A 27001-nucleotide genomic window follows, 5' to 3' on the forward strand; every position below is an offset into this window, starting at 1 on the left:
ACTTTTATTGAAAAACTCAATTCAGGTAACTTGATTATGTAGTAGAGCTGACATCTATTCAATGTAGCCGCCTTCAGTCTCAATCACCGCCTCGACACATCGACTTTCAATCCGACTTTGAAGATGTGAATTGGCATTATGTAGTCCTCACTTGAAATCGCATCAAAGACCATTACCGTAGTAGGAAACTTCGTGAGGTGTGCCCTCAAACATTAAACAGTCTGGATTTGCATTTTGAGGGTGCTGGCAATGGCTCTGTTGTCATAACTTGGATCTCGCCCCTTGAACATTGGGTCGCTTTTAGACATGATAGAAAGCTCCCATCGCTTCTGGGTTGGCTGGTAGATGGTCTGCAATAAAAAAAAAGAAAAAAAATTGTTTTTATCAAACGGAAATGGAATCATTTCGTCTTTTCTAGAGCGACAATTTTATCATTCCACCCTCTAGAAATGCTGTACTATCATGCAAGTCTTTCACTACGTGTTATATAGTCAGGTGAGAGATATATATTATAAAACGTGTCATGTATTGCATGTGAATATATTCCATAACGACGTACATGTTTTATTGTTGGGTTTATTTTCTTCTTTGGATATTCGTGTACATGTAAATGCGTATATGTATATATACGTTATATCAATTAGATTATCTTCTTGTGTGTATATTTTAACATTTATGCAACAGTTCTAACAGGAAACGATTGACGTGGACGTATCGAAACAGTTGTAGACAAAAGTTCTTTTTTAACAGATGTAAATAACACAACACATACCTGAATTATTTATGAACATTTATTCTCATGATCTGGCCGGCATTTTCAGAGATTACACGTTCTTTACATCTTGGCTGTCTGAAGTGACGCCGCTTCCCACGTCATTTTCAGTCGTCCGTTCTCTCTAATGTCCAGCTAACGACTACTTAGAATCTCCCCAGATCTACATACATCACGTGTTTCTTTACGTCACATCATTACTTGTCTCAGACCAACCTGATGTAACCCAAATCTAGTTATTTGTTTATGCAAACCCCAAATCATGCTTACATCTATTTTCTATTTTCACATTCCTTTGCGATAGTATATGTCAATCACTTTTTCCCCAATTTAATTGTTTATTCTTCTAATCATAATAATTGATCCAACGACCCGCCGTCGCTCGAATCAACTAGTAATAATAATAATTCTGATTTCGTTTATTAACGTCTCCCTGGAAAGGGATGGGATTCATTTTCAGAGGATTTCCCTCAACCCCGGCTCCAAACCAGGAGCTTTAAAGATCAAGGCTTTTCCTAAGGATTTTGGTGGTACCTACTATAGCAAAAGTCTGAAGGCCGCGTAAAACATCGGGGATTCGTAGTTTCTTCAATTGTCCTTCCAGACGACTTGATACTACTTAATAATAATAATAATAATAATAATAATAATAATAATAATAATAATAATAATAATGTTTTGATCCTTGGCTCTGCTTGCCATTGTTAACACAGATACTACGCTATGATCACAGCATAATGGGCCATAACATTATATTCGTATTTTCTTTTTTTATTTAAATGCATTTTTGTGCAATGCAGGCGAGACGAAAATGGGAATCACAATTCTTTTCATCATCACTTGATGAAACGTATCATTTGAAAACCGCAAGACAAAAAACAAAAAAACAAAAACAAAAACAAAAAAGACAAAAAAGAAAAGAAACAAAAACAAAAATACACAACCCCCCCAAAAACCCCCAAAAACAAAAAAAAAACAAAACAAAAAAACAAAACAAAAAAAGAACAAACAATTGTGTTCTTGTAAAAAAAAGACAAAAAACAAAACAAAAAATACACTCCCCCAAACCCCCCCCCAAAAAAAAACAAAATAAAAAAAAACAAAACAAAACAAACAAAAAACAATTTGGTTCTTGTAAAAAAATTGTTTTTTCTCAAAAACTGAAATGAAAGCGGCTAGGGTCAGGGTTCGGGTTAGTACAGATGTATTAATTCAGGCGATTCAATAATGTGACTTATTTTAGGTACCTTTCCACGAGATTAGAAACAAGTTCTAATATTAGGTTTCTGAATTTTTTAGATGAAGGTTGATAATTTGTTTTGTTTGGAATAATGGCACGAACATGGTTAGGGTTAGGGTTAGGGTTACTATAGATCTATGGTAGCACATCTCTAGACCGTAAACGACCAAGTTCTCTCCGATTCTCTCTCCTCTGATCTTGAGTGCGTGGTACAATGGCGAAAGAAGTGGCTGGTTACTTTTTATGCATCTAAAACCAAGCTTTTATCTTTACATCATCAACATTCTGATTCTCATCTGGCATCAATTGAAATGAATGGCTCTCGTCTTGGGGAGGCCTCATGTTTTGACAAGCTTCTGGGCTTAACCTTTACTCCTGATCTGAAATGGAACACACACATCAAATTCGTTGCCAAGGCCGCTGGAAAAATGATAGGATCCTTCTATCAATCCAGTAGATATCTCACTGCTGATGCAATTCAGATAAGAGCTAGGTACGTCCAAGGATGGAGTACTGTTGCCACATCTGGGAAGGAGCTGCTAGAAAGGACATCCTGCCTTGATAGCGTTCAAAATAGACTTCGTAGTCTCATAGGAGATGTTCTTTTCTCTTCCCCGCAACCTCTTTCTCACATAGAACATGTTGCAAGTTTGTCTCTGCTCTATCGTTATTTTCATGACAAGTGTTCGTCTGAGCTTCAATCTATGCCCCCCCTCGCCAAACTTTTACAAGAAACACTCGTGTAACTGAAAACACTATCAATAATTCTCACACTCTTTTTCTGCGCCTAAACCTAAACGTAGATTCCATGAACAAAGCTTCTTTCTTATAACTGCACGCCCATGGAACTGTCTTCCGTTTTCCTGCTTTCTAGCTGAGTACAATATGGTTGTGTTCAAGTCCAACGTAAACAAGTTTGTAATGAGCCGTTCCACTTAAGTTAACTAATTTACCGAATTTCCATTACTAACAATTTCTATATTGTTGAATTGACTGCTGTACACTCTTTAACCCTTATCCTCGAGTGGTCTCTGGGCCTTGATAAGTGGTGGTGCCTATATATATATATATATATATATATATATATATATATATATACTAGCTGTGCCCGGCCACGCGTTGCTGTGGCTCAGTTTGTTAAAATGGAACACATGTGACAGTAGAGAAAAGTTTGATTCTTTTTTTCAAGAGAATGTACAAATTATTTATTTTTTTTAAACAGATGTTAAGAAAATAAACAGAAAAATACTTCCATCATTAATTATGCAAAAAAATAAATAAAATGTTGATTTAGTGTTTCAATATGCTTATAAATTATGATAAAACTTGCTGAGTATGCACTGTTTTACGGTTGTTGTAAAAATGGAACGGAAACTTAAATTTCGCTTCATTTGAATCTTTCTTAATTTTTTAATTGTGCCCCCCCCAAACGAATATAATCAAAACAGTAACATTCAACAATTGTACCTTATGTATATAAAACACAAAATATTTATTAAAAAAAAAAATTAAAAAAAAAATTTAATAACGAAAGGGAAATAATTCCATTTTTAAACGAAAAAGTCAGTTTAACTAACTTACTGTATTAATGCTATTTTTTTTTTAAGCAAGAAAAAAAAAAGGTAAATATCCAGATACGCTACTACAGAACACCGACCACTCTAATTTGTTTTTGTATAGGTAATTGAACGAATCTGATAGTCAAACTTGGGGCAAATTTACTGTTTGCATGTTTATTCAGCTCGAAAACCATACAGTGTTTACCGATGTATTGGAAAATTCAAGATGGAGTCTGATTCTCTCTTTAACACGGTAAGTTTGAGAAAAGATGTTATAAATAAAAACCGGATAAAATACTGTTAAAAACTCGCTCAATACATGTTACTGTGACATAGGTTGACATATATTCGGCGGGTTTTTAATAGTATTTTGTATAGTTTTTTATTTATAACACCTTTTTTCCAAACTTACGGTGTTAAAGAGGGTGTGAGACGCCATCTTGAATTTTCGAATACATCGGTAAACACTGTATGTTTTTCGAGCTGAATAAATATGTTACATTGAATAAAAACACGAAAAATATATCCAGTTTCGCAGAAAAGTAACTTATCTTGCCTTTGATAACATTTATTTGTTATATATTTGTACCCCCCCCCCAAAAAAAAAAACAAATTAGAGTGGTCGGTGTTCTGTAGTAGCGTATCTGGATATTTACCAAAAAAATATATTTAGGTTTGGCTATAAATTCCTAAACTTATTTCACCCTAAATAATTTAGGTGACTGAAATAGGAATCTAATTGAATTTTTAATTTCCTGAATAGCATCCGATAATTCATTTTTCTTCGAGTTATATCGAATACATTAATACGGACTTTAGGGGCTTTTTCCGTAATGTTACTGTAAAAATTATTTTTTATTGTTACAAATTACGATGCTTTAAAAAAAGCAAAAATAAATTCTTTTTTATTTACTACTGAAAACCATAACTTTAGTAAAGGTATTTTTTGTTTAAACACAATAAAATATTTTCACTATGAGTTAAGTAAAAATAATTAGTTCATTAGATTCTGCGATCATTATTTGAAAAATACTGCAATTTTCATTAAAATTCGTTAATTTCCTGATTTTTGGTGAATTTTTAAGTAAAGGGAGGAGTCAAAATGTGTATACACTTTGAGCGTCGGCATTCATTTTGAGACCACGTGTGGTTAATTTAAGTATCCAGTTTGGCAGAAAAGTAACATATCTTGCCTTTGATAACATTTATTTGTTATATATTTGTTTTTTGACAACTTTTTCGAATCTATGTGTACAGTAATACAAACCCAAACTTCGGAGGTTGGAATCCCCCCCACTTAAAATGTACTTGGAAAAATCGATTTTATAGTGAGATTTAAGAATGGTAGGTCGAAAAAAAAAGGCGAAAAACAAAACAAATAATCAATAAATAATTGTTACGAAAGGCAATAAATGCTACTTTTTTTACTTACATTGAATATTTTCAAGCGCTTTTCTTTATTTTTTAATAATCTAATGCGGATGTGTGGGTGCCAAATACCTCCAGATTTTCTAGAATTTCCCGCTAGATCGTAACCGAAATCTCCAGATATAGCAGGAAAACCGCTAAATTGTAACACTGGTCACGTGACAGGAAGCGGTAATAAATAATTGTCCATAAATAAAAAAAATAGCCTCTCGGTAAAAAGAAATCCACTTTTTTATCATAGAAAAATTAAGTATAATGTTATAATTAAAAAGAAATATATAAAAACACACATGGATATAGTAAACATATAATACCAAAACGTGGAAGCCAGTGGTTTTTTAGACAATTCATTCCGAACGAACCAACATTTACATTTATATATATATATATATATATATATATATATATATATATATATATATATATATAATGTATCATAACGTTTCTTTGTCTTTTTTTTTGTTTTTCTGACCAAATCTTTCTTAGAGTTTATATATTAAATCCATTGCTCTTTCCGCGTCTGGTAAAATCGGTTTTCTCTGCCACCATAAACATTTTCTCACACCCAAGGCTATTCTCTGTCGCTACAAATCTATTATCAGACCATGTAGTGTTGTTGTCATATTTGGGGTGGTGAACATCTGTCACACTTGAAGGTTTTTGATTAATTGCACAAATGTATCTGTAATTTGATTGGCTCCCCCCTTTCCTCTTCACTGTAACCCTTCTTTCACAGATGTGATGTTGCTAGTCTGCATCTTTTCTACAGATACTATTATGTTCCTAAGAATTGTTTGATATATCCCCTGCTTTCTTTGCTGAAACGTATCATTTGAAAACTATTAGTAAGAAAACCGTTTGGTTATAAATTGTGTATTTTCAGTTACTGAGCCGAAGTGGTTAGGGTTAGAATTAAGGTTAGTATAGATGCATATAATGCATTAAATAATATTTATTTGTCTTTCTTTCTGATCAAATCTTTCTTTGAGTTCACACACACGCACACACACACATATATCATACTTGATCACACTGACTGGCGTTACAAAGCATTTTAAAAAAGAATAAATGTTTAATTTCAACTGTATCTCTCGTAGTTGTCGGTAGCCGAATTGTTCGGGTCCTTGCTAATAATGATGACGAATGTTGGCAGGGTTCGAATCTCTCGACTAGCGTTAATTATGACATCCAGCACTGATGATTCCCGAAAGAATGAAACACTAGTGTCTGCAAGTATTTAATTATTATAGTAAATAATTATATATATGTATTTAATTTCGACCGTTTTGGATTTTACCATTTTTGGATTTTTACCCTTCACCGGACTATCCATTCATGTGAAATCTTTTTATTATTTTTCTTTTGCCTCCTGTTCCCCTTACCTTACCCTTTTTTTTTTTAACCAAGTAAGATCTTTGACTTACTTGTAGTTTCATTAAATACTTTTATATGCAAAATCCGATCCTGCATTTTGCTAATTCCTGCCCTCTGATGAGAAGGAGAGTATTTCTTCGAAACTCCGCGGATTAAGGACTATTCACTTATCTTGTGCTTCCTTTTTTAAAATTAAATATGTTTTTAACTCTTTTTCAAGATGTCTTTTAACATATTTTATTAATCATTTGTTCATATATATATATATATATATATATATATATATATATATATATATATATATATATATATATATATATATATTCTACAATTATATGCATGCAGCTTTGTGTGTGTGATTTCGTTCTTTATAGACTTCAAAACGGTTGAACAGATTTTATTTAAAAATTTACAAAACTTTAGTGTATAAGTCTAGGAGTGGTCTTAGTTAAGTTGTCTCAGAATACCCCAATAATTACCGATAATCGATAATAGAAACCGTTATTCTAATTTATCTATCATCGGTAAAACCATTTTTTCATGTCGTCGCTTGGCAACACTGATAGAACAACGGGCCGTGAAAATTCTACTGTGGTAAGTGTATAGGGTGTTTTTTTTTTCGTTAACTGGAAAGAAGTTTATATAAAATAATTTTATAAAAGAAACAGTAGTTTCTCTCAAGTGCAATGTAGAATAAACTATATTTTAGACTAAGTTACTGCATGGAGGCATGTGAAGTTTCCTCCAGGGGGATTTCACGGATTTCGATGACAATAAAAGTATAGGAGTGTGAAATATTCGTTGATCATCATTCAACCCCAGGCAACGTCGGGTCTCCCTGCTAGAATTTGAGAGATTATATATAATAAATTTCACAGCCAAACAACGTCGCAGCCCACAAGAGCCATGACAGTCAACAAACATATATATATATATATATATATATATATATATATATATATATATATATATATATATATATTGAAATTGTGATTCAATGAATTTTCAAAAACTCTCATTGAAATGAAATGAAGTGGTTGAGTTTCATATCAAAGAATTTTTTGAAATTCATTGAATTACAATTTAATTTATTTGCTCTATCTTGCATATCGAGCAATTCATGTTTAGATGGGATAACCTATAGAATATTACTGCCAGTAATATTTTGTAAACTTTACAATCTCACGTTTCCATAACAACTGATTGTTAAATAAAAACTATTCTGAAGTATATATATATATATATATATATATATATATATATATATATATATATATATATATATATATAAACATGTTCATTAAAGCATATCGTATATATAAAAAGACATATCGTATATATATATATATATATATATATATATATATATATATATATATATATATGAAATAAAATGTAGGTGGAAGGACCTGGATACTCAACGTTTCGCCCGATTTATGCGGGCTTCTTACAGAGGGATGATGATTGACGAGAGAATCGGAGGGTTGGGGCTATATATAATGATGGGGGAGAGCAACGTGTTTTCCTTATGTAAATTAGATATCATATATACATATATATACATTTTATGAGAGAAAAAAAAATTAGAGTAAATTAGTGTAGTGGATTACGTTTAAAAGTTAAAATATCGTAGAGATTAAAAAAAAAATTTAAAAAATTTGTGTTTGGAAATATAGCGGTGATAGATTAAATAAATAAAATGACACGAGATTACGAAAGAATTTTTTTTTTTTCAAATTAGAAATAATTGAATTGGGATAAAATAGCGTAGTAACTTAAAAGATGGTGTCTAAAAATAAGAATAGGAGGTGATAAAATCGAGTCTAAAAATAGATAATGATAAAATAAAATACAGTAAATAAGTAAAATAAAAATAAAATTAAGTGAAATTACGAATTAAAAAAAAAATTTTTTTTATCGCGTTTAACCGGTGTCTAAGTTGTTCTCTTTAATAATTATTTTCGACAGAAAGGGAGCAACGTGGAAAAAACCTTTTCTTTGCTTAATTATATTGCTGGAATGGGAGATTATAGCTGACTCAATTAAACGTCGTGTGGATCTGTTATGTATGTGTTTAAGGAAAGTTGCTTTGTTAAAATCAAAATGGTGGTCGTTTTCCATGATGTGACAAAATATGGCGTTGAGTGTATTGTTGTTTTTTTTTACATCTCTTTCGTGTTCATATATTCTTTTATTTAAATTACGTTGAGTTTCTCCTACGTATATTCTTCCACAATCAAGGCAGGGTATGGAATATATTCCGGCTTTGGTGTTAATGTTGGTATTAGTCATAATTTTACGTGTTAGATCCCTAATTGTTAAAGAGTTTAGTTTTGTTATTTGAATGCCTGTCTTATTTAGGTTCTTATAGATTGTGTCGTTGCTTTTATTAGTTGGTAATGTTAATTGTCTGTTGTGTGTCTGGCTATTTAGGGAATAGTCTCGGTTTCGGTTATGGTAAATTTTTAGTGCTTTTCTTTTTGTATTTGCCAAAAAATGTTGAGGGTATTGCAAGTTCATGAATGTACGTTCGATATACTCAAATTCTTCCACGATGTATTCTTCACTGCATATTCTCAGGGCCCTAACAAAAAGTCCTATTAGAATACCTCTTTTTACTTTATCATCGTGATGAGAGTAAAAGTGTATGTAATCAAAGTCATGAATAAAAATAATTACATACACTTTTACTCTCATCACGATGATAAAGTAAAAAGAGGTATTCTAATAGGACTTTTTCTAATACTTACATAAAATTAATATACGAAAGTATAGATTTATGCGTAAACTTCAAGTATTTACTTCAAAAGTGCTCAATACGTAGGTAGAACTAGTTAGTAATTTATAAAATATATATGGCGATTAAGCTACACTGAATATTCGGCGTTTCATCCACTCTAGGATTCCTCAGGCTTATGCGCATAAGCCTGAGGAATCCTAGAGTGGATGAAACGCCGAATATTCAGTGTAGCTTAACCGCCATATATATATATATATATATATATATATATATATATATATATATATATATATATATATATATATATATATATATATATATATATAATTTTTTTCTATTACAGATTTTGGGCTGGAAGTCCCCACAGATAAAGCTCGCTCCCTGTCAGTTATTGGTCAACCATCTCTTGCTCACCCCCATCTGCCGGGTGTTAGTTTGAAATAAGAATATAAATATATTTTAAGGTATCTGGGCAGCGCCGAACTTTTCGGTCTACGGCTCGTTTCGTTCTTGTATTCAATTGCAAAAAAAGAAAAACAAAAATATTAAAAAAACAAAAATGGCGGTTTTAGTGCTTTTATTTTGACGAAACGGTCGTTTGTAGTGTACTTAGTAACCTCGGCAGATTTTCTTTCTTGTTATTTGTTTATATTTGTTTTTATTTATCTTCTTTTAAATTTTTTTTCTCCCTATTTCTTTCTGGCTACCTAGCAACTCTGCCCACTTTCACTCTATACGGACCTCCTCCCTTACACTCCGACAGCCTGGTACCCCCTACCGACGATTCCAACGCCTACCCACCTTCTAGATTTTTCCTCCCTTCTATCCTCATTATTCACCTCTCTTTCTTCCTCTCTGTCTATGACCTGAAATCTTTCTTTCTCTTTTCCTACTTTCTTTTCTTTCTTTTTTTTCATTCTTTTCTTTTTTCGTTCTCTCGTTTTAATTTTCTCTATTTTAATTTTCTATTTCTTTTATGGCTTTGTCTTTTTCTCTTCTATTTTCTTTTTCTTTCTTTCCTTTCCTTTTCTTTCTTTCTTTTATTTCTTTTCTTTCTTTCTTTCTTTCTTTATTATCTTTCTTTTTCGGTTCTATTTTCTCCTCTCTTTTCTTTCTTTTTGTCTTTTTATTTTTCTTTCGCTTTTCACGTTTTCTATTTTATTTATTTAAAAAAAAAAAAAAAAAAAATTTCACTCTTTTTTCTTTCTTTTTCTTGACTTTCCCTCTTTCTTTTCCTTTTCGCCCGTTCTATTTTCTTTCTTTTATTTCCTTCTATTGTTTCTGATCGTTCTTTGTTCTTTCTTTTTTTCTTTCTACCTTTTTTTCTACCTTTCCATATTCATCTCCTCTTTCTGTTCTTACTTATTTTTTCTTTCTCTTTTTCTAGTTTATCCTCTTTCTTTATCCTTTTTCTTTGTCCTTTTTCTTTCTGGTTTTATTCCTCTTTCCTTTCTTCCTTCTTTCTTTATTCATTTTTCTCTCTTATTTTCTTATCGTCTTTGTCTTTTTTTCCATATCGTTCGTTTTATCGTTGTTTCTTCTTTTCTCTCCCCCTCTCTCCTTCTTTCTTTCTTTCTTTTATCGTACTCTCGATCCCACCATTACTTTCATTCTATCTCTTTTCTTTCTCGTCTTCTATCTTTCTTTCATTTTACTTTCTTTTATTTCTCCGTTTTTCTTACCTTTTTTCTCCGTTTATTTTTTCTTTGTATTTTCATTCTTTTTTCTTTCATTCCTAATTTCTTTCCTTATTTCGTACTTTCATTCTACCTTTCCTTTCTCTTTCTTTCATTTTGTTTCCCTACTATAATTTATATTTTTTATTATTTTATATATTTTTAGATATTTTATTCATTTTTATTTTTTACACGGCGAAACGATAAAATTGTCGCCCCAGAAAAGACGATATGTTTCCATTTCAGTTTGATAGAAAACAGGTTTAATTTTTTGATTGCAGACAATCTACTAATTGGCTAGTTGTGTACAAATACAAAGAGCGATAGGAATCTTCTATCGTGTCTAAAAGTAAAACAATGTTTAACAAACGAGATCGAAGGTCGCTGGAAAGATGGTGGGATCCTTCTACCGCTCCAGAAGATATCTCACTACTGATGCAATTCTCTATCTATATAAAAGCCAAGTACGTCCAAGGATGGAATACTGTTGCCATATCTGGGCAGGAGCTGCTAAAAACAGCCTATCCTGCCTTGACAGAGTACAAAATAGACTTCGTGGCTTAGTGGGGATGCCCTTTTCTCTACCCTGCAACCTCTCTCCCATAGAAGAGACGTTGCGAGCCTATCCTTGTTTTATCGCTATTTCCATGGCAGGTGCTCGTCTGAACTCCAATCTCTGGTCCCCCCTTGCCAATCTTTCACGAAAAACACCCGTCTAGCTGAATCCACTGTGAAAAATTTCCCCCACTCTATATTTGTGCCTAAATCAAAACGCGGATTCCATGAACAAAGCTTCTTTCTTAGAACTGCACGCCTGTGGAACTTTGTTCCGTCTGCCTGCTTTCCTCCGGACTACAACTTGGATGTCTTTAAGTCCAATGTTAACAAATTCCTAATGAACCGCCCCTTAAGTAAACACTTCATCAAATCTCCACACTAACGTAATGTACTTGCAATAACCCTTATCCCTGAGTGGCTTCCGGGCCTTGATAAGTGGTGATCACTATGTAAAAAAAAAAAAAAAAGAAGATGCGCCGCGTTAAAACTCATGCTCTTTAACGATTCAAGTTATGACAACAAGACCCTTGCCAGAACAGTTACATCGCTGGATAGCCACGAATAACTGGGACATGCCCAGAGTGATGAAGACAAAGTTTCCAGCCATGGTTATGGTCTTTGGTGGGGTTCCATGTGAGGGCCAAAGTCAACACTAAAGTGTACCTGGACGTGCTGAAGAGTGTGGCGATTCCTGATGCAATCAGGTGTCTGCTGGCAGACCCTGGGTGTGGCAGCAGAACTTGGCGTCTGTCCATGTCCAAAGAGACCCAGGCTTGGCTTCAGAAGGCGTGCTACGATTTTGTACCCGTCTCTCATTTGCACTCCTTCTCCCCCGACCTGAATCCGCTGTACCGCTTCGTTTGGTCACACGTTGAGAACATCACCAACATGACCTCCCACAACACGAAAGCCAGCCTGATCACCGTCATCCGCCGAGTATTCGCCGAGCTTCCGCCGGCGCTTGTGGAAAAGGCATGCTCTCAGTTCCGAACCCGTATCGAGGCGGTGATTGAGGCTGAAAGCGGCTACATTGAATACATGTCAGCTCTACTACATAATCAAGTTACCTGAATTGATGTTTTCAATAAAAGTTTTAAAATAAAGTTGTAGTGTTGTTTTAATTTGGGCAACACATTTATTGTGCACCCTGGACTTTCATTCTATCTCTATTTTTCTTATTTTCTATCATGCTTGAAAAATATTTTTTAATTTCATTTCTCCCTGTTTCTTTTTCATTTTTTTTCTTTCGTTTCTTTTTCTTCTTTCTTCGTATTTTCATTCTTTTTTCTTTCATTCTTAATTTCATTTTGTTATTTCGTACCTTCATTCTACCTTTCAGTTTACTTTCTTTCCTTTTGTTTCGCTACTATAGTTTATAAATTACTTGTTGGTAGCCCGGCGTTGCCCGGTCGTACAATGCGCTTTAAGATGATATTTTACTTCATGCAGATTGCGTATGTATTATTGTAGACTCAATTCTCTGCCGATTATTATATGTTACGAGGAATAATTTGCCCGGTGGACTAATGCGCAAATAAATAAAAAAATAATAAATAATAATGATAATATCGTTCATCAAATTCCGTCTGTGTTTGTTTACAATATCATGCCAGCTAATATTTGGGCTTGACAATGGAAGCCCTGGAAAAGTCACCTCTGATTAATGTTTAGTCTTAAAATATGCAAACGAAGGTAAAAACTATTCGGTAGACCTTTTACGAGACTGCTTACCTCCTAAAAATGCGTGTTTTTTTTTTCATCTTTTTGTAACTTTTTTTTTTCGACGATTATAATAGATTCCAGATTTAAGTATCATGTTCGCAGAAAAAAAAATAATGGCTTTTAAGAAGGGGATTCACTCTCTCGTTATAATGGTCTGCTTCTTTACTACCGGACTTACTGTCATTTCTTTATCAACGTGTCACGTGATTAGTACATTATAACGGGAAAGTAAACCCCCTTCTTAAAAGTCATCAATTTTTTTTCTGCTAATGTGATACTTAAGTCTGTAATCTATGATAATCGTCGGAAAAAATGGGGTTGTATTACTGTACACATAGATTCGAAAAAGTTGTCCAATAAACAAATATATAACAAATAAATGTTATCAAAGGCGAGATAAGTTACTTTTCTACCTAACTGGATATGTTTTTAGTGTTTTTTTTTAAATCTAACATGTTTATTCATCTCGAAAAACATACAGTGTTTACCGATGTATTGGAAAATTAAAAATGGCGCCCGACTCTCTTTGGCACGGTAAGTTTGGGAAGAGGGAGTAAAAGTAAAAAAAAAAGATACAAAATACTGTTAAAAACCCACCGAATATATGTCAGCCTATGTTACGGTAACATATATTAAGCGAGTTTCTAACCGTATTTTTCTAGTTTTTTATTTTTAACCCCTTTTCCCAAACTTACCGTGTTAGAGAGAGTAGAGAGAGAAAGATATATATATATATATATATATATATATATATATATATATATATATATATATATATAGAGAGAGAGAGAGAGAGAGAGAGAGAGTCGGGCGCCATTTTGTATTTTCCAATAAATCGGTAAACACTGTATGTTTTTCGAGCTGAATAAAGATGTTAGATTAAATAAAAACACTAAAAACATATCCAGTTAGGTAGAAAAGTATAGTAATGCAAACCCGAAAAACTTTTAAAAAGGTGAAAAAGGGGTTAGGCATTCTCGTATAGGTCCGCCAACTTTATTTTTTTTACTTGCCTCCTCACGAGGGCAGAGTTAGACACAAGGTCTGTTTTTAATGTGGAGCCCCCCCCCCCGCCAAATACAGTCTGGTTAGTAACAAAAATTTAAAAAAATGTATCAGTCATAAAGGATTTCTGATCCACTAACAGAGACTAAAAAGTGAAGCACAGCATCAGAACAGATACTACACTTTTGTTCTGGTTCATAATAACTATTTTTAAGATGTTATTTTTTTTTCGATTTTCGATACTTATCGGATGACGTTCTATACAAAACATATCTAAGAACACTGCCAGACATATGAATTAGCTTCGTGTGAAATTTGCAACATTTAGACTCAGCCGTTTCACAATCTATGAAGAAAGAACGCTCTCTCTCACACACGCAAACTATCTTTTATAAAATAGTAGATAAATTTATATTTTTATTTTATTATTTAATTATTTTCATTGTTTTATTATTTTATTTATTTTTTATATTTTATTAATTTTTATTATTTATATAATTAAATTATACAGGGTCAGGTAAACTAATCTGACATATTTGTAGGTTTCATAAAAAGCAAATAAAATAAAGAAACAAAAAAGTGTTTTTATTTTCGAAAAGTCCATATAATGCGTTTTTGTATTTCATATAATGTAATTTTTTTCACATCATGTAATTTTTTTCACATCATGTAATTTTTTTCACATAATGTAATTTTTTTCATATAATGCCATTTTTTTCTCCATATAATTCCATTTTTTTATATAATGCAATTTTTTTATATAAAATAATTTTTTATATAATTCCATTTATTTTTATATTTTCATTTTTTTTATACAATGCCATTTTTTCACATAATGTAATTTTTTTCATATAATTCAATTTTTTTTATATAATTCCATTTTTTTCACATAATGTAATTTTTTTCATATAATTCAATTTTTTTATATAATGCCATTTTTTCTCCATGTAATTCCATTTTTTTATATAATGCAATTTTTTTATATAAAATAATTTTTTATATAACTCCATTTATTTTTATATTTTCATTTTTTTTATACAATGCCATTTTTTCACATAATGTAATTTTTTTCATATAATTCAATTTTTTTTATATAATTCAATTTTTTTTATATAATTCCATTTTTTTCACATAATGTAATTTTTTTCATATAATTCAATTTTTTTATATAATGCACAGTTTAATGACGATGTGGGAACTGTGCACACAATTATTCGCGAGGAACTGAAAGTGCGGAAGATTTGCGTTCAGAGAAGATAAAAAAGAAAGACATTGTCATGACAGCAGGAAGATGGCCGACCTGATTAATTCAGATCCTACAGTCCAGACCTTGCCCCCTATGGCTTTTGGTTATTCTCTAAACTCAATAAAAACCTTAGAGACTATCATTATGAGACAAATGAGGGGATGAAAGAGGCTGTGACGAGGGTCATTGACATGCTTACACAAGAGGACTTCCATGGGGCCTTCCAGAAGTTGTTGGAATGATAAAACAAGTGCATTGCAACCGGAGGAGATCACTTCGAAGATCACTAGAGTTTTACCCTTCCAGTCACTACCTTATATTATTTTCAGACAGAGGTAGTGTAGTACCTGTTTTGTTCTCTTGAGAACATCCTCCCAACAGGATCTACATTATATTTCTCTTAGTCTCTCTGTGTTTCTTTCGAATTCCCTTTTTAGTCGATGTGGATTAAATTTTGTATGGAACTTCTTTATTATAAAGTGCAGCCAACCAAGTATTAAGGCATACATTCGATGTATAGTTATGGATTCATATGGATGAATAAGAATTAGATACCACGATACCACATTTACTCAAGAAGTTTTCTCATAAAACTAATTGACCGATCTAGGTTAAATTATGTATGAATCTTTTTTTTTTCTAAAAGAGTAGCTTAAGTTTCAATTCCCGGAACGGGCAAAGATTCTGTATAGCAGGTTCAAGAATAATAAAAACAAACAACTGAAATCGTTTCAGTTTATTTGTACGTTTTTTTTTGTTTTTTTTTTGTTTTTTTTTTGCAATATTTAAAAAAAAATGGCAAAACTTTTTATGTCTACACCGAATTATTTTTTAAAGCTTGAAACTCATTGAGATTACCAAATTATTATATTTTTTTTTATTTTTCGAAGTTTCCAGGGAAAATAACTCTAGACCAGTTCCTAAAAATAATAATTCCAAATAAATTAAATCAAATATACTACCCACATAAATCGACTTTAAATAATAATTTTGAATTGAGCACTTAAAAGAATTATCTCGCTAGAAACAGTAACTAACATATAGGTAGTTTTTAAAATCGATTTTCCTTAATGTAATATGCAAATAAGGTTACCAGTTATCGTATATTTTGCAAGAATCATACTATATATAGAAACAAATGAAATAGTAAAGTAATCGACCTTTGTATATATCAATCAAATTGTAAACACACAGTAATACGAATTTATTTACGTAGATATGTACTTTTTATTTGTTTAATAGCAACATTAATATGTCGCTACACATTCATGAGCATGTTTTGATCAGACAGTTACAAGTAGCACCAGAAACACTGGAATCCGGTTGGATGCCCCTATACCACAATCAGCCGGTCACTGAGGTGTGACCGACAGACGTGTTATAGTAAATGTCTTAAAGCGGTCTCGGGAAGATATGAAGATGGGCCAGTCATTAGGGTCTGTGTAGTAAGAAGAAAATCATACCTGAGATGTTGGATTTGGGTGTGGCTGCTTTCTTTTCTCAAGATGATCTCTTCACCCTGGTGGCATTCTGGTGGGAATCTTCATCTCCCTGTCCTCAGGGCCGCCTTTCGACTTAAGACATTTATGAAGGAATTCATGGCAGACACAAGAAAAATGACACGCGACACAATTGTAATATACAAAGGTATAACTAACTATTTTATTTTACATCAGAGATACAATATATATTACAAAAAAAAAACAATTTACAATTAATTTTTACAATAGGCTTTTCAAAGCTAACTAACCTACCCTAACTAGTGTTGAGGGAGGGGGTGGCCCCCCTCCTTTACGGAGAGACAAAATATGCGTCCTCACATCATGGTGGTCGTGCAGGAAAGAGACAGAAAGATAGCAAGGGGATTATGGGAAGGGGGTTTCTTTGTATCTCTACGCTCATGGACAATTTACCACCCGTCCATGCTGCAGAGTGTGTTAGAAACAGTGGCACAAGGAAATAGTGCCACATCCCTCCCTATGCTATCCGAAATTTATGAGCATTCATAAATTTCAGAAGTCCCTAATTTTCCGTGAATGGTGCGTCAACCGGCCGTCAGCAATCAATGTCTCCATGCTCTACGTTCCATCAGGAACTCAGTGAAGCAAGTTATCTTTTCCACCAGGCTCCTGGTAGGCTGGTATACTGCTTCAAATACCAGAGAGGGTAATCATCCTCGCCCTCCATCGAGGCAATGGCATCACGATTTCAGTTACTGGATTTACACTTTCTTAAGCAACCAGTATAATATTTTTTAACAAAGCCGGATTTTACGTGAGTTCATCACGCCGACCTATACGTATTTCACTAAGCCGGATTGTACGTGAGTTTATCACGCCGACCTATACGTATTTCACTAAGCCGGATTGTACGTGAGTTTATCACGCCGACCTATACGTATTTCACTAAGCCGGATTCTACGTGAGTTTATCACGCCGACCTATACGTATTTCACTAAGCCGGATTCTACGTGAGTTTATCACGCCGACCTATACGTATTTGACTAAGCCGGATTCTACGTGAGTTTATCACGCCGACCTATACGTATTTGACTAAGCCGGATTCTACGTGAGTTTATCACGCCGACTTATACGTATTTCACTAAGCCGGATTCTACGTGAGTTTATCACGCCGACCTATACGTATTTGACTAAGCCGGATTCTACGTGAGTTTATCACGCCGACCTATACGTATTTCACTAAGCCGGATTCTACGTGAGTTTATCACGCCGACCTATACGTTTTTTAATTTAGTCTGCATAACATTATTTTCGTAACTGGATTTACGCTCCCTTCAGCAACCAGTATAATGTATTTTAACCAAGTCGGAGTTACGTGACCTCATCACGCCGACCTATATGTATTCCAAGTTATTACTTCAGTTACTGGACTTACGCTCTCTTCAGCGACCAGTATAATGTATTTTAGATAAGTCGGGGTTACGTGACCTCATCACGCCGACCTATATGGATTTAGTAAAACCTTGGTCTTCAGAGGTTCTAATCCAATTAATTCTGTTAGAGCAAGGAGTCTGCCGCCGAGCGACCAATAAAAACTATCCACCACGGAATATTTATTAATTATATAAAGAATTAATTAAGAAGGGCACTCAGCCTTCATGAGTTAGAATACTCAATTAGGGGGAAAAAAATTCCAAAAATAAACAATTCAGAAACCTGGTATACATTAAATCAATGAAATAGGGTGTTAACAATTTTTTTTTCTTAAAAAGAAAACACTTTTAAAAAATCATTTCAGAGCACCTCGGTCACAATTAGAATTTGTTTACACAATGCAAACGCATTTCAGTTATTACATTCATAATTAACTTTTTCCCAAATTTCAGGGTACATTTAAAAAGTATGTGTATTTTTTTTCCAAAACTTGATTTACAAAAGATCATTAAAATTTAATTCCAAAATTTAAAAATTATTTCAAGTATTTTGGTTCATCGGTAAAATCAATTTATGTTAGTTAACTTCTTTCCAAAGTAATTCATTTATTATTATAAAAACCAATCTTCTCAAAAGGTCATAAACTTCGAATAGACCCATTTTTCGTAATACAATTCAAAAATTATTCCAAACATTTGGTTCATTATTAAAATTAATCTTCCGAAAAGATCATAGAAAATTCATTTTGAATCAATTTACCCTTCACAATGAGATTCAGAGACATCCCAAAACTTTTTCATTTCGTAATTATTATTTTTAAAATTCAGTGTACATTTAAAGTTATTTAATTGATTCTTAAAAATCATTTCTTCTTTTAGACCATTATCCAGGTCATTTCGAATTCAGAAACTTTTCATGTTAATTAACTTTTTTTTCAAAGTAATTATTTTATTATTTAAAAGCAACTCTTTTCCTAAACTCACTCACAAGGATTATTTCGAATTAATAAACTCCCGCCACACCTAGGAGCTACATTAGTTAACGACCAGTTCTGTATAGTTAAAAGCTCGAAAGAATTAAAATTTCAATTTAAGAGAGATCTTTCTAGACTGAGGAAATCTTTTTTTTCTTAATAATTAATTCAATTTTACGTATATACTCCTCAGTCAATATTTCAGGGACCCCTATCATACGGTCCAATTTCAAATAAACCTTCAATTAAAGAATTTGCTCGAATAATTCTTCCTTAAAATCATCTAGAGTTCAGGAAAATCTCTTTCGTTAGTCAAACAATATTTCCTTAGAAATTATTAAAAATTCAGAGAATATTCGAAATGTAATAGCGTAATTTTTCTTTAAGAAAAACTATGAACATTTCAGAGAACTCTTAAAAAATTAACGTAATCATGTAACAGTTGGCTTTTCCAAACACTCGAGGACTTCAAAAAAAGTACTTTAAGTGCTGTTTGAATAATTGTCTCAGTTTTTATTTTTAATAAAAACCAATTGAAGACATCATTTAATGTAATTTAACGAAGCATAAATAATTTTGTTCTTTAAACCTGGTAGAAAAATTTAAAAAACTCCAAGTTAATTCGTTATTATATGCCCTCCTGCAATCAGCCATGGGGGTTTAGCTATACAATCATTAAAACGCAAGAGTAGAGAAAGAGAATGAGGGGAAAAAGAAGGGGATAGAGGCAGAGCGATGCCATTACACACCCCACCACCCTCATAACACCATTACGTAATAACAAAAAAAAAATCTTCGACGATTTTAAAAGTCACTCTCTCGTCCTCACAGGTAAGGGAATGAGAGAGAGATAGAGAGAAGAAGAGAGAGAGAGAGAGGCAGATAGCATTGTTCTACCATCCATTCCTCAACACCCTCGCAAACACTATGACGAGGTCATCTTCGCTTATCTTTCCAATGTGCGGCCATTGTTTTAAAAAATGAGTGACAGGTAGACATTAAACATTTCTACGAGTTTAAAACAAATAACTAAATAGAAAAACAATCTTATTTTGAACAATTTTGTAAAATACATTCTAACACAAAACTTTCATATTATCTAACCCCCATTTTTTTTTACCAGTAACATTTTTTTTTTTTTTAAACAGACAAACATCAATAAAAGAAACATTATCAATTCAAAAAAAATGTCCCCTTATGTTTCAGCTTTAATGAACATGAAAAATAAACACATCAACTGTTCATGGAATAAAATGTAATGTAAAAGTTCTATTTTTTCAAATCTGAATCTAACACTTGCAAAGTCAAAAGAATGTTTTTAAAAAGTCCTATATTTTTATAAACCTGAAATAAAGATCAGATAAAAAATGTTAGGTATCCTTTATTTTCTTTCCTTTTTTTTTTTTTTAAATTTATTTTTCGAGCTTCGTGTTTGAAGGATTTTTTTCTTTTTTTTTTTCATGTAATAACAAGATGCATAGATATACACACATATAGATATATATCTTAAGAGAGACAGAAAGAGAAAAAGCGTGAGAGAGAAAGAGATATTGCATATTCTAGAGACACTTTTTTCTCATCTCTGTTTTTTTTTTTTTTGTGTGGGACACATTTCTTACTTTTTTGTTCGAAGGGTTACTTTCAATACTCTTTTTTTCTAAATCGATCCCTTGTAAACTGTTTTTTTTTTTTTTTTGTAGGTGCAAGACAATTTTTTGTTCAGGTTCTGAATTTTCTTTTTGAGTGCGTTTTTTTTTTTTTTTTTTTGTGCGCGTGTGTACTGGTCTGCCATTTTTTAAGAATTTTGCCAGAAATAATAGTTTTTTCCGTTTTTAAAGACCGTGGACCATTTTTTTTTTATTCGATTCGTCTAGTGGTCGTTATTTTTGGTTGTGCCGTGGGTTTAAGGGTCGAAATTATTTCCATGCTGGGAAACAATATGTTCTGGTCATAGTGCATCATTTATACTGCGACACAGATGCGACGAGATCCGTCTGGTAATTAACCAGGGTCAATCCTGCGTCTTAAGGCAACCATTTATACCACTATCAGCCGGTCACTGAGGTGTGACCGACAGACGTGTTATAGTAAATGTCTTAAAGCGGTCTCGGGAAGATATGAAGATGGGCCAGTCATTAGGGTCTGTGTAGTAAGAAGAAAATCATACCTGAGATGTTGGATTTGGGTGTGGCTGCTTTCTTTTCTCAAGATGATCTCTTCACCCTGGTGGCATTCTGGTGGGAATCTTCATCTCCCTGTCCTCAGGGCCGCCTTTCGACTTAAGACATTTATGAAGGAATTCATGGCAGACACAAGAAAAATGACACGCGACACAATTGTAATATACAAAGGTATAACTAACTATTTTATTTTACATCAGAGATACAATATATATTACAAAAAAAAAACAATTTACAATTAATTTTTACAATAGGCTTTTCAAAGCTAACTAACCTACCCTAACTAGTGTTGAGGGAGGGGGTGGCCCCCCTCCTTTACGGAGAGACAAAATATGCGTCCTCACATCATGGTGGTCGTGCAGGAAAGAGACAGAAAGATAGCAAGGGGATTATGGGAAGGGGGTTTCTTTGTATCTCTACGCTCATGGACAATTTACCACCCGTCCATGCTGCAGAGTGTGTTAGAAACAGTGGCACAAGGAAATAGTGCCACACCCCATCTCCAGCAAAAATAAAAAGTTAAGAAAAACAAATAAGCGTACACACGCACGAAATCGCACGTAAACACACGCATAATGGCACATATACATACAGTGGCTTACATAGTCACACAGTTATACACACGCTTGTGTATCACACAAACACACACACACACACCGCGTCCTTTAAACGACTTGGCACTTCAAAGCTATTATTTGCTTTGCCAACTACACAACTCTTTTTCTTTTCGAGTAATTTTCGCTTTTATTCTTTTTATTCTGAGTTTCTTTGCTCCGATGTTGGTTTATTTTGTTAATCCTCCCTTCCTCCCCCTCCTTTCTTTTTCCTCACTTTTTTCTTTCTTTTTTCTATCGGTTATTCTCTTTCCGTCCTTTCCTTCTTACCCATTTCTTTCTTTCTTTCTTTCTTTCTTTCTTTTTATTGTCCCTTTCTTTCTTCCTGTTCTTTTACTTTAATATTTCTTTATTCCCTTTCTTTTTTCTTTCTTTTTTCCCCTACTTTTCTTTATTCCTCTATTTCTTTTTTCTTTCCTTTTCCTTTCTTTTGTTTTTTTCTTTCATTATCTCTTTCATTCCTTCTTTCTCACCTTTCTCCCATGTTTCCTCCTTTCTTTATTTCTTTTTTTTTTTCCTTTTTTAGATTTCTTTCTTTTTTCTTTCTTCTCCTTTCTTTTTTGTTTACTTTCCTTTTCCCATGTCTTTCTGTTCATCTTTGTTTTTCTTTCTTTCTATTTTTCTTTCTACATTTTTTATGCTTTCTTTCTCTCTTTATTTCATTCTTCTACTTTCTTTTTTCTTTAGTTCTTTCTGCCTTTTCTCTCTGTTTTCCCCTTTTTTCGCTTTTTTATTTTTTTTTTCATCCATTCTCCCATTCTTCCTCTTCTCCCGTTTACTTTTCCTTATTTCTTTTCCCTTTCTTTCTTTTTCATTCCTTTCACCTCGTGATCACAATTTCATTCATTTGTTTTCCATTTCTTTCCTTCTGTTCACTTTAAAATCCTAGGTATGTGACTCTAAATCCTAATGTGATCCCTGATTTGGGAACAATATTGAGTTCAACCCTAGTGTCTTTTTACTCTTTGGCCCACTCTAACCCAAAGTTTGTTTATAAGAAAATTATATTTTACTAACCATTCGAGGATAAAAGTTACTGACATGGATTATCAATTGAATGATGAAGAATATTATAAAAAGATTGGAAAAGAATTATTTATAAGGACGGTTTATGACAAGTATGAGGTGTCTTAAATATTGTTCCAGAATTTCTTTTTGTACAGGCATTTTAAATAATCGTAGACTCTTGAAAACGTATGGAATGTTTCCGACTGCTTTTCGTCCACCTTGCATGGACCTAGCATGAGTTTTTAGGTGGCATTAGGAATTAAAAAAAAAAGCAGAGAATCTGTGAGGGAGATTTAGAGGCGTGGGAAGAGTCTACAGAAGCCACTATATTGTGATTTGAGCAGCAAGATTTTTGTTCACATTACATTTAAATTTCTGTGTGTCAGTATAGTCTGGAAAACAGGAGACCGGAATAGAATTCTAAAACTCAGCAGTTCGTAGGAAATAACATATTAGAGTCAAAGGCTTTCTGGCATCTAGGGGCCTCAACACTGAAGGGTTGAGATTTTGCTGCTTATCGGGTTAGTTGGTTGTATTTATGTTGAGGTGGCACAAGGGCTACGAGTTCATCAGAGCCCAATCCATTAAAGTACTAGTAAAGCAGGCACAGCAATGCAACATTGTTTTTCATAAGTTTTGGTTTCGGTTTCGATTCAAGTCATATATATATATATATATATATAGTAATTTATAAAATATATATGGCGATTAAGCTTAATCGCCATATATATTTTATAAATTACTAACCAGATCTACCTACGTATTGAGCACTTTTGAAGTAAATACTTAAAGTTTACGCATAAATCTATACTTTCGTATATTAAATTTATGTGGGTAAATGAAGTAGTTATATATATATATATATATATATATATATATATATATATATATGTGAAATCGCAACATTATAATATACAAAAACTTGGTCAAACATTAACTCTATAATAATTGATACGAAATCAGCAAGAATTAACATATCATATTTAAGCGTACTTTACGACCGGATTACGTCGGCTGTCCCTGATAGCTTGGATAAATACTTTTGCAATTTTAACAAAAGAGCTACAATAACATCTGAGCGTCTCCATTTACGTTGAACATCCACAGAATGTCAACATCAATATATTACATATGAATGAGTCCCCTGTGGAATTTCCACAGGTCCCGCTAGTTTACTATTAATGCAATATTCTTCCATCTTAAAAGTAGTTAAGATCTATGATATTTCGAATTGTACAGCATAATCACGTTGACATACCGAACTTAAGCAACGTTCAGTCTGGTCATTATTTGGGAATTCCAGGCGCTGTATGGAGGACGATGTCGACACCTTTCTATAAGAGCTTCAAAATCCTAACGTCCTTATTTCCCATAACGGGGATATACATGCGACTGAGGACCGTTTGTGAATTTCGTAGCCCTGTAGAACTTCCTCCTTTGGTTTAGGCCAGTTAAACCCGTATAGGGTTAGTGCCATTTCTATATTTTGAAATCAGACAATTCCCGTAATATATTTATGATGTTAAAAATGTTTCACAAATAAACAGAAAAATCTTTATTTATATAAGACTAATATGACTACATGTTTACGTAAGTAATCAAATTAAACTTGAATAAAAAAACCCAAAAAACAAAAAACAAAACAAAAAAAAACGAAAAAACAAGACAAAAAAACAACAAATACATTTTTATAATACCAATGCAAAATTTTATCAAATATTACTTATTTTGTTTACAGAAGTTTCACATTTTCTTTCATGCCAATTTGTTTTACAATAAAAACGGAACTCCGGTTTCGTAACAGGACTATTATTTGTTTCACCTGATGTTTCCCCTGATACCACCAACTTTAATGAATTTAACTTCTTAGACATATAACTGAATCTTAAAGATAATATACATAAACCTTTCAACAAAGGAAAAAGCACACCGACATGCATCAACACTAAACTGAACCATCTATACCGCGTAATAAAACAGCAAAATCATGAACACTATGATTACTAAAATCTCAAATAAAAGGAATTTTACTAAGTAAGGAATTAAACGATGGTCAATTACAAAACGTTTTTATACTGAAACGTGAATCTATACTAAACATAGTAAAAACAGTACAGAAAGCAAAAAAGAGAAAAAGAAAAATAATCTCGTTTAACCCACCACATCATGAATTAACTGATATCAACATCAAGCGAGTCATCTTAAAACGATTAGAAAAACTTTTTTACATAAAAAGTCAAATACACAAAATATTTAAGAGACAGACGCTGAAGATGAGCTATTCCTGCACCAAGAACATATATGCTATAATAAACAGGCATATATATTCAAACATTACTAAACAAGACTGTACGTTTATATATCATAAATAGTGGATGTATTCATGTCACATACATCAGTTATTTATCATATATAGCGAATATATTCATACTACATTAAGGGTATATATATATATATATATATATTATCATATATATATTCACACACACACACACACACACACACACACACACACACACACACACACACACACACACATATATATATATATATATTCATATTACATTAAGAAGAATAATCGATCTGGGCTAAATAGGCTTGTATATAGATGACCGCTTAATAATCATCCTTAATTGCGATCGATCTCGGATGGTATGATCTGATATATATATATATATATATATATATATATATATGATTGTGTGTGTGTGTGTGACAAAAGTCTGTTTCATAGTGCAGGATAATTAATGTAATCATTCTGAATCTATTTCGCCCTTAAATTAAAAAATAAATACATTGTAATTACATGTGGGGTTCTATGCTACGGAACAGGTGCCATCAAGTATAGAACATTTCAAGTATGGAACATTTCAACATATTTAAAAAAAAATGAAGGGTAAAATGATATCTTGAAATTTGGAATAGACTTTGTCATTTATTTGTATATGCCCTGTAGTTACACCGAGCTTCATAAATTAAAGTATTGGTGTAAATAAAAGGTTAAATATAATTGAATAAGCATATATATATATATATACACACACATATATATATATGCATATATATATATATATATATATATATATATATAACTATTTAATAATGCATATATAATTATTATCCATATATGTATAAGATTTGTCATTGTGGAGTGTGAAGATGTGATTAAACCGGTCGCGCGATTTGAACCCCAGTTAACACGAGTTAGTTTAAACTCAAATCCGAGCGCTCTAAACTACGAAGTCAATTCCAAACTGTATGCGACAAGTAGCGGAATAAAGCATATTTGTATCAATTAAAGTGGATGTCATATTTAGTTGTATAAAGAGTGTTTAACTAACTACGTAGACAGGAACGGGAATAAAGTTTTCAAGGAGAAAAATTGTTTTATTACCATTTCGAAGAAATGTCGTGTTGTCGAATGTTTGTATCTTTGTCTATGAAATGTCTAGTTTATATAAGGTATACGTGTTACTGTAACCGATGCTCATGTATCGTCTAGTGGTTATAATTATAATTGACAATAACGGACAGTCTTTTACAATTGACGTATAAACCCATGAATAATTGACAATAAGGGACAGTCTTTACGATTGACGAATAAACCTATGAATAATTGACAATAACGCACAGTCTTTACCAATTGACGAATACACCCATGAATAATTGACAATAACTGACAGTCTTTAACAATTGACGAATAAACCCATGAATAATTGACAATAACTGACAGTCTTTAACAATTGACGAATAAACCCATGAATGATTGACAATAACGGACACTCACCTGAAAATGAAAGCATTCTTTTTCCCGTTCGAACATCCAAAACGCCGAGTCATCGTTTCCAAATTTTTATTCCCAAAATGTTCCACGTCTTGGAGTATGCAGCTCTTAACCTTCTTTCTACATTCTCTTATTTGGTTCGCAGATGCTTCCATTGAACCCAGAGACAACTCCTGTTTTCTAGCTAACTCAGTCTAGCTTACTCAAAACTCGTATTGTCGACGTCCC

The 27001-nt window shown here is 32.6% G+C and overlaps 1 long non-coding RNA gene across 1 annotated transcript; it reads right to left on the bottom strand.

Annotated features, from left to right (window-relative positions):
- On the bottom strand, positions 1-27001 carry LOC145268861 (uncharacterized). Its single transcript, XR_013864932.1, has 2 exons — positions 26777-27001; positions 1-350 (listed from the first exon to the last, which is right to left on the bottom strand). It is a non-coding gene; the product is annotated as an uncharacterized LOC145268861 (long non-coding RNA).

The sequence above is a fragment of the Euprymna scolopes genome, chromosome 44 (genome assembly GCF_053919585.1).
Source record: "Euprymna scolopes isolate OS-2025 chromosome 44, ASM5391958v1, whole genome shotgun sequence".
In the NCBI taxonomy this organism is placed as follows: domain Eukaryota; kingdom Metazoa; phylum Mollusca; class Cephalopoda; order Sepiida; family Sepiolidae; genus Euprymna; species Euprymna scolopes.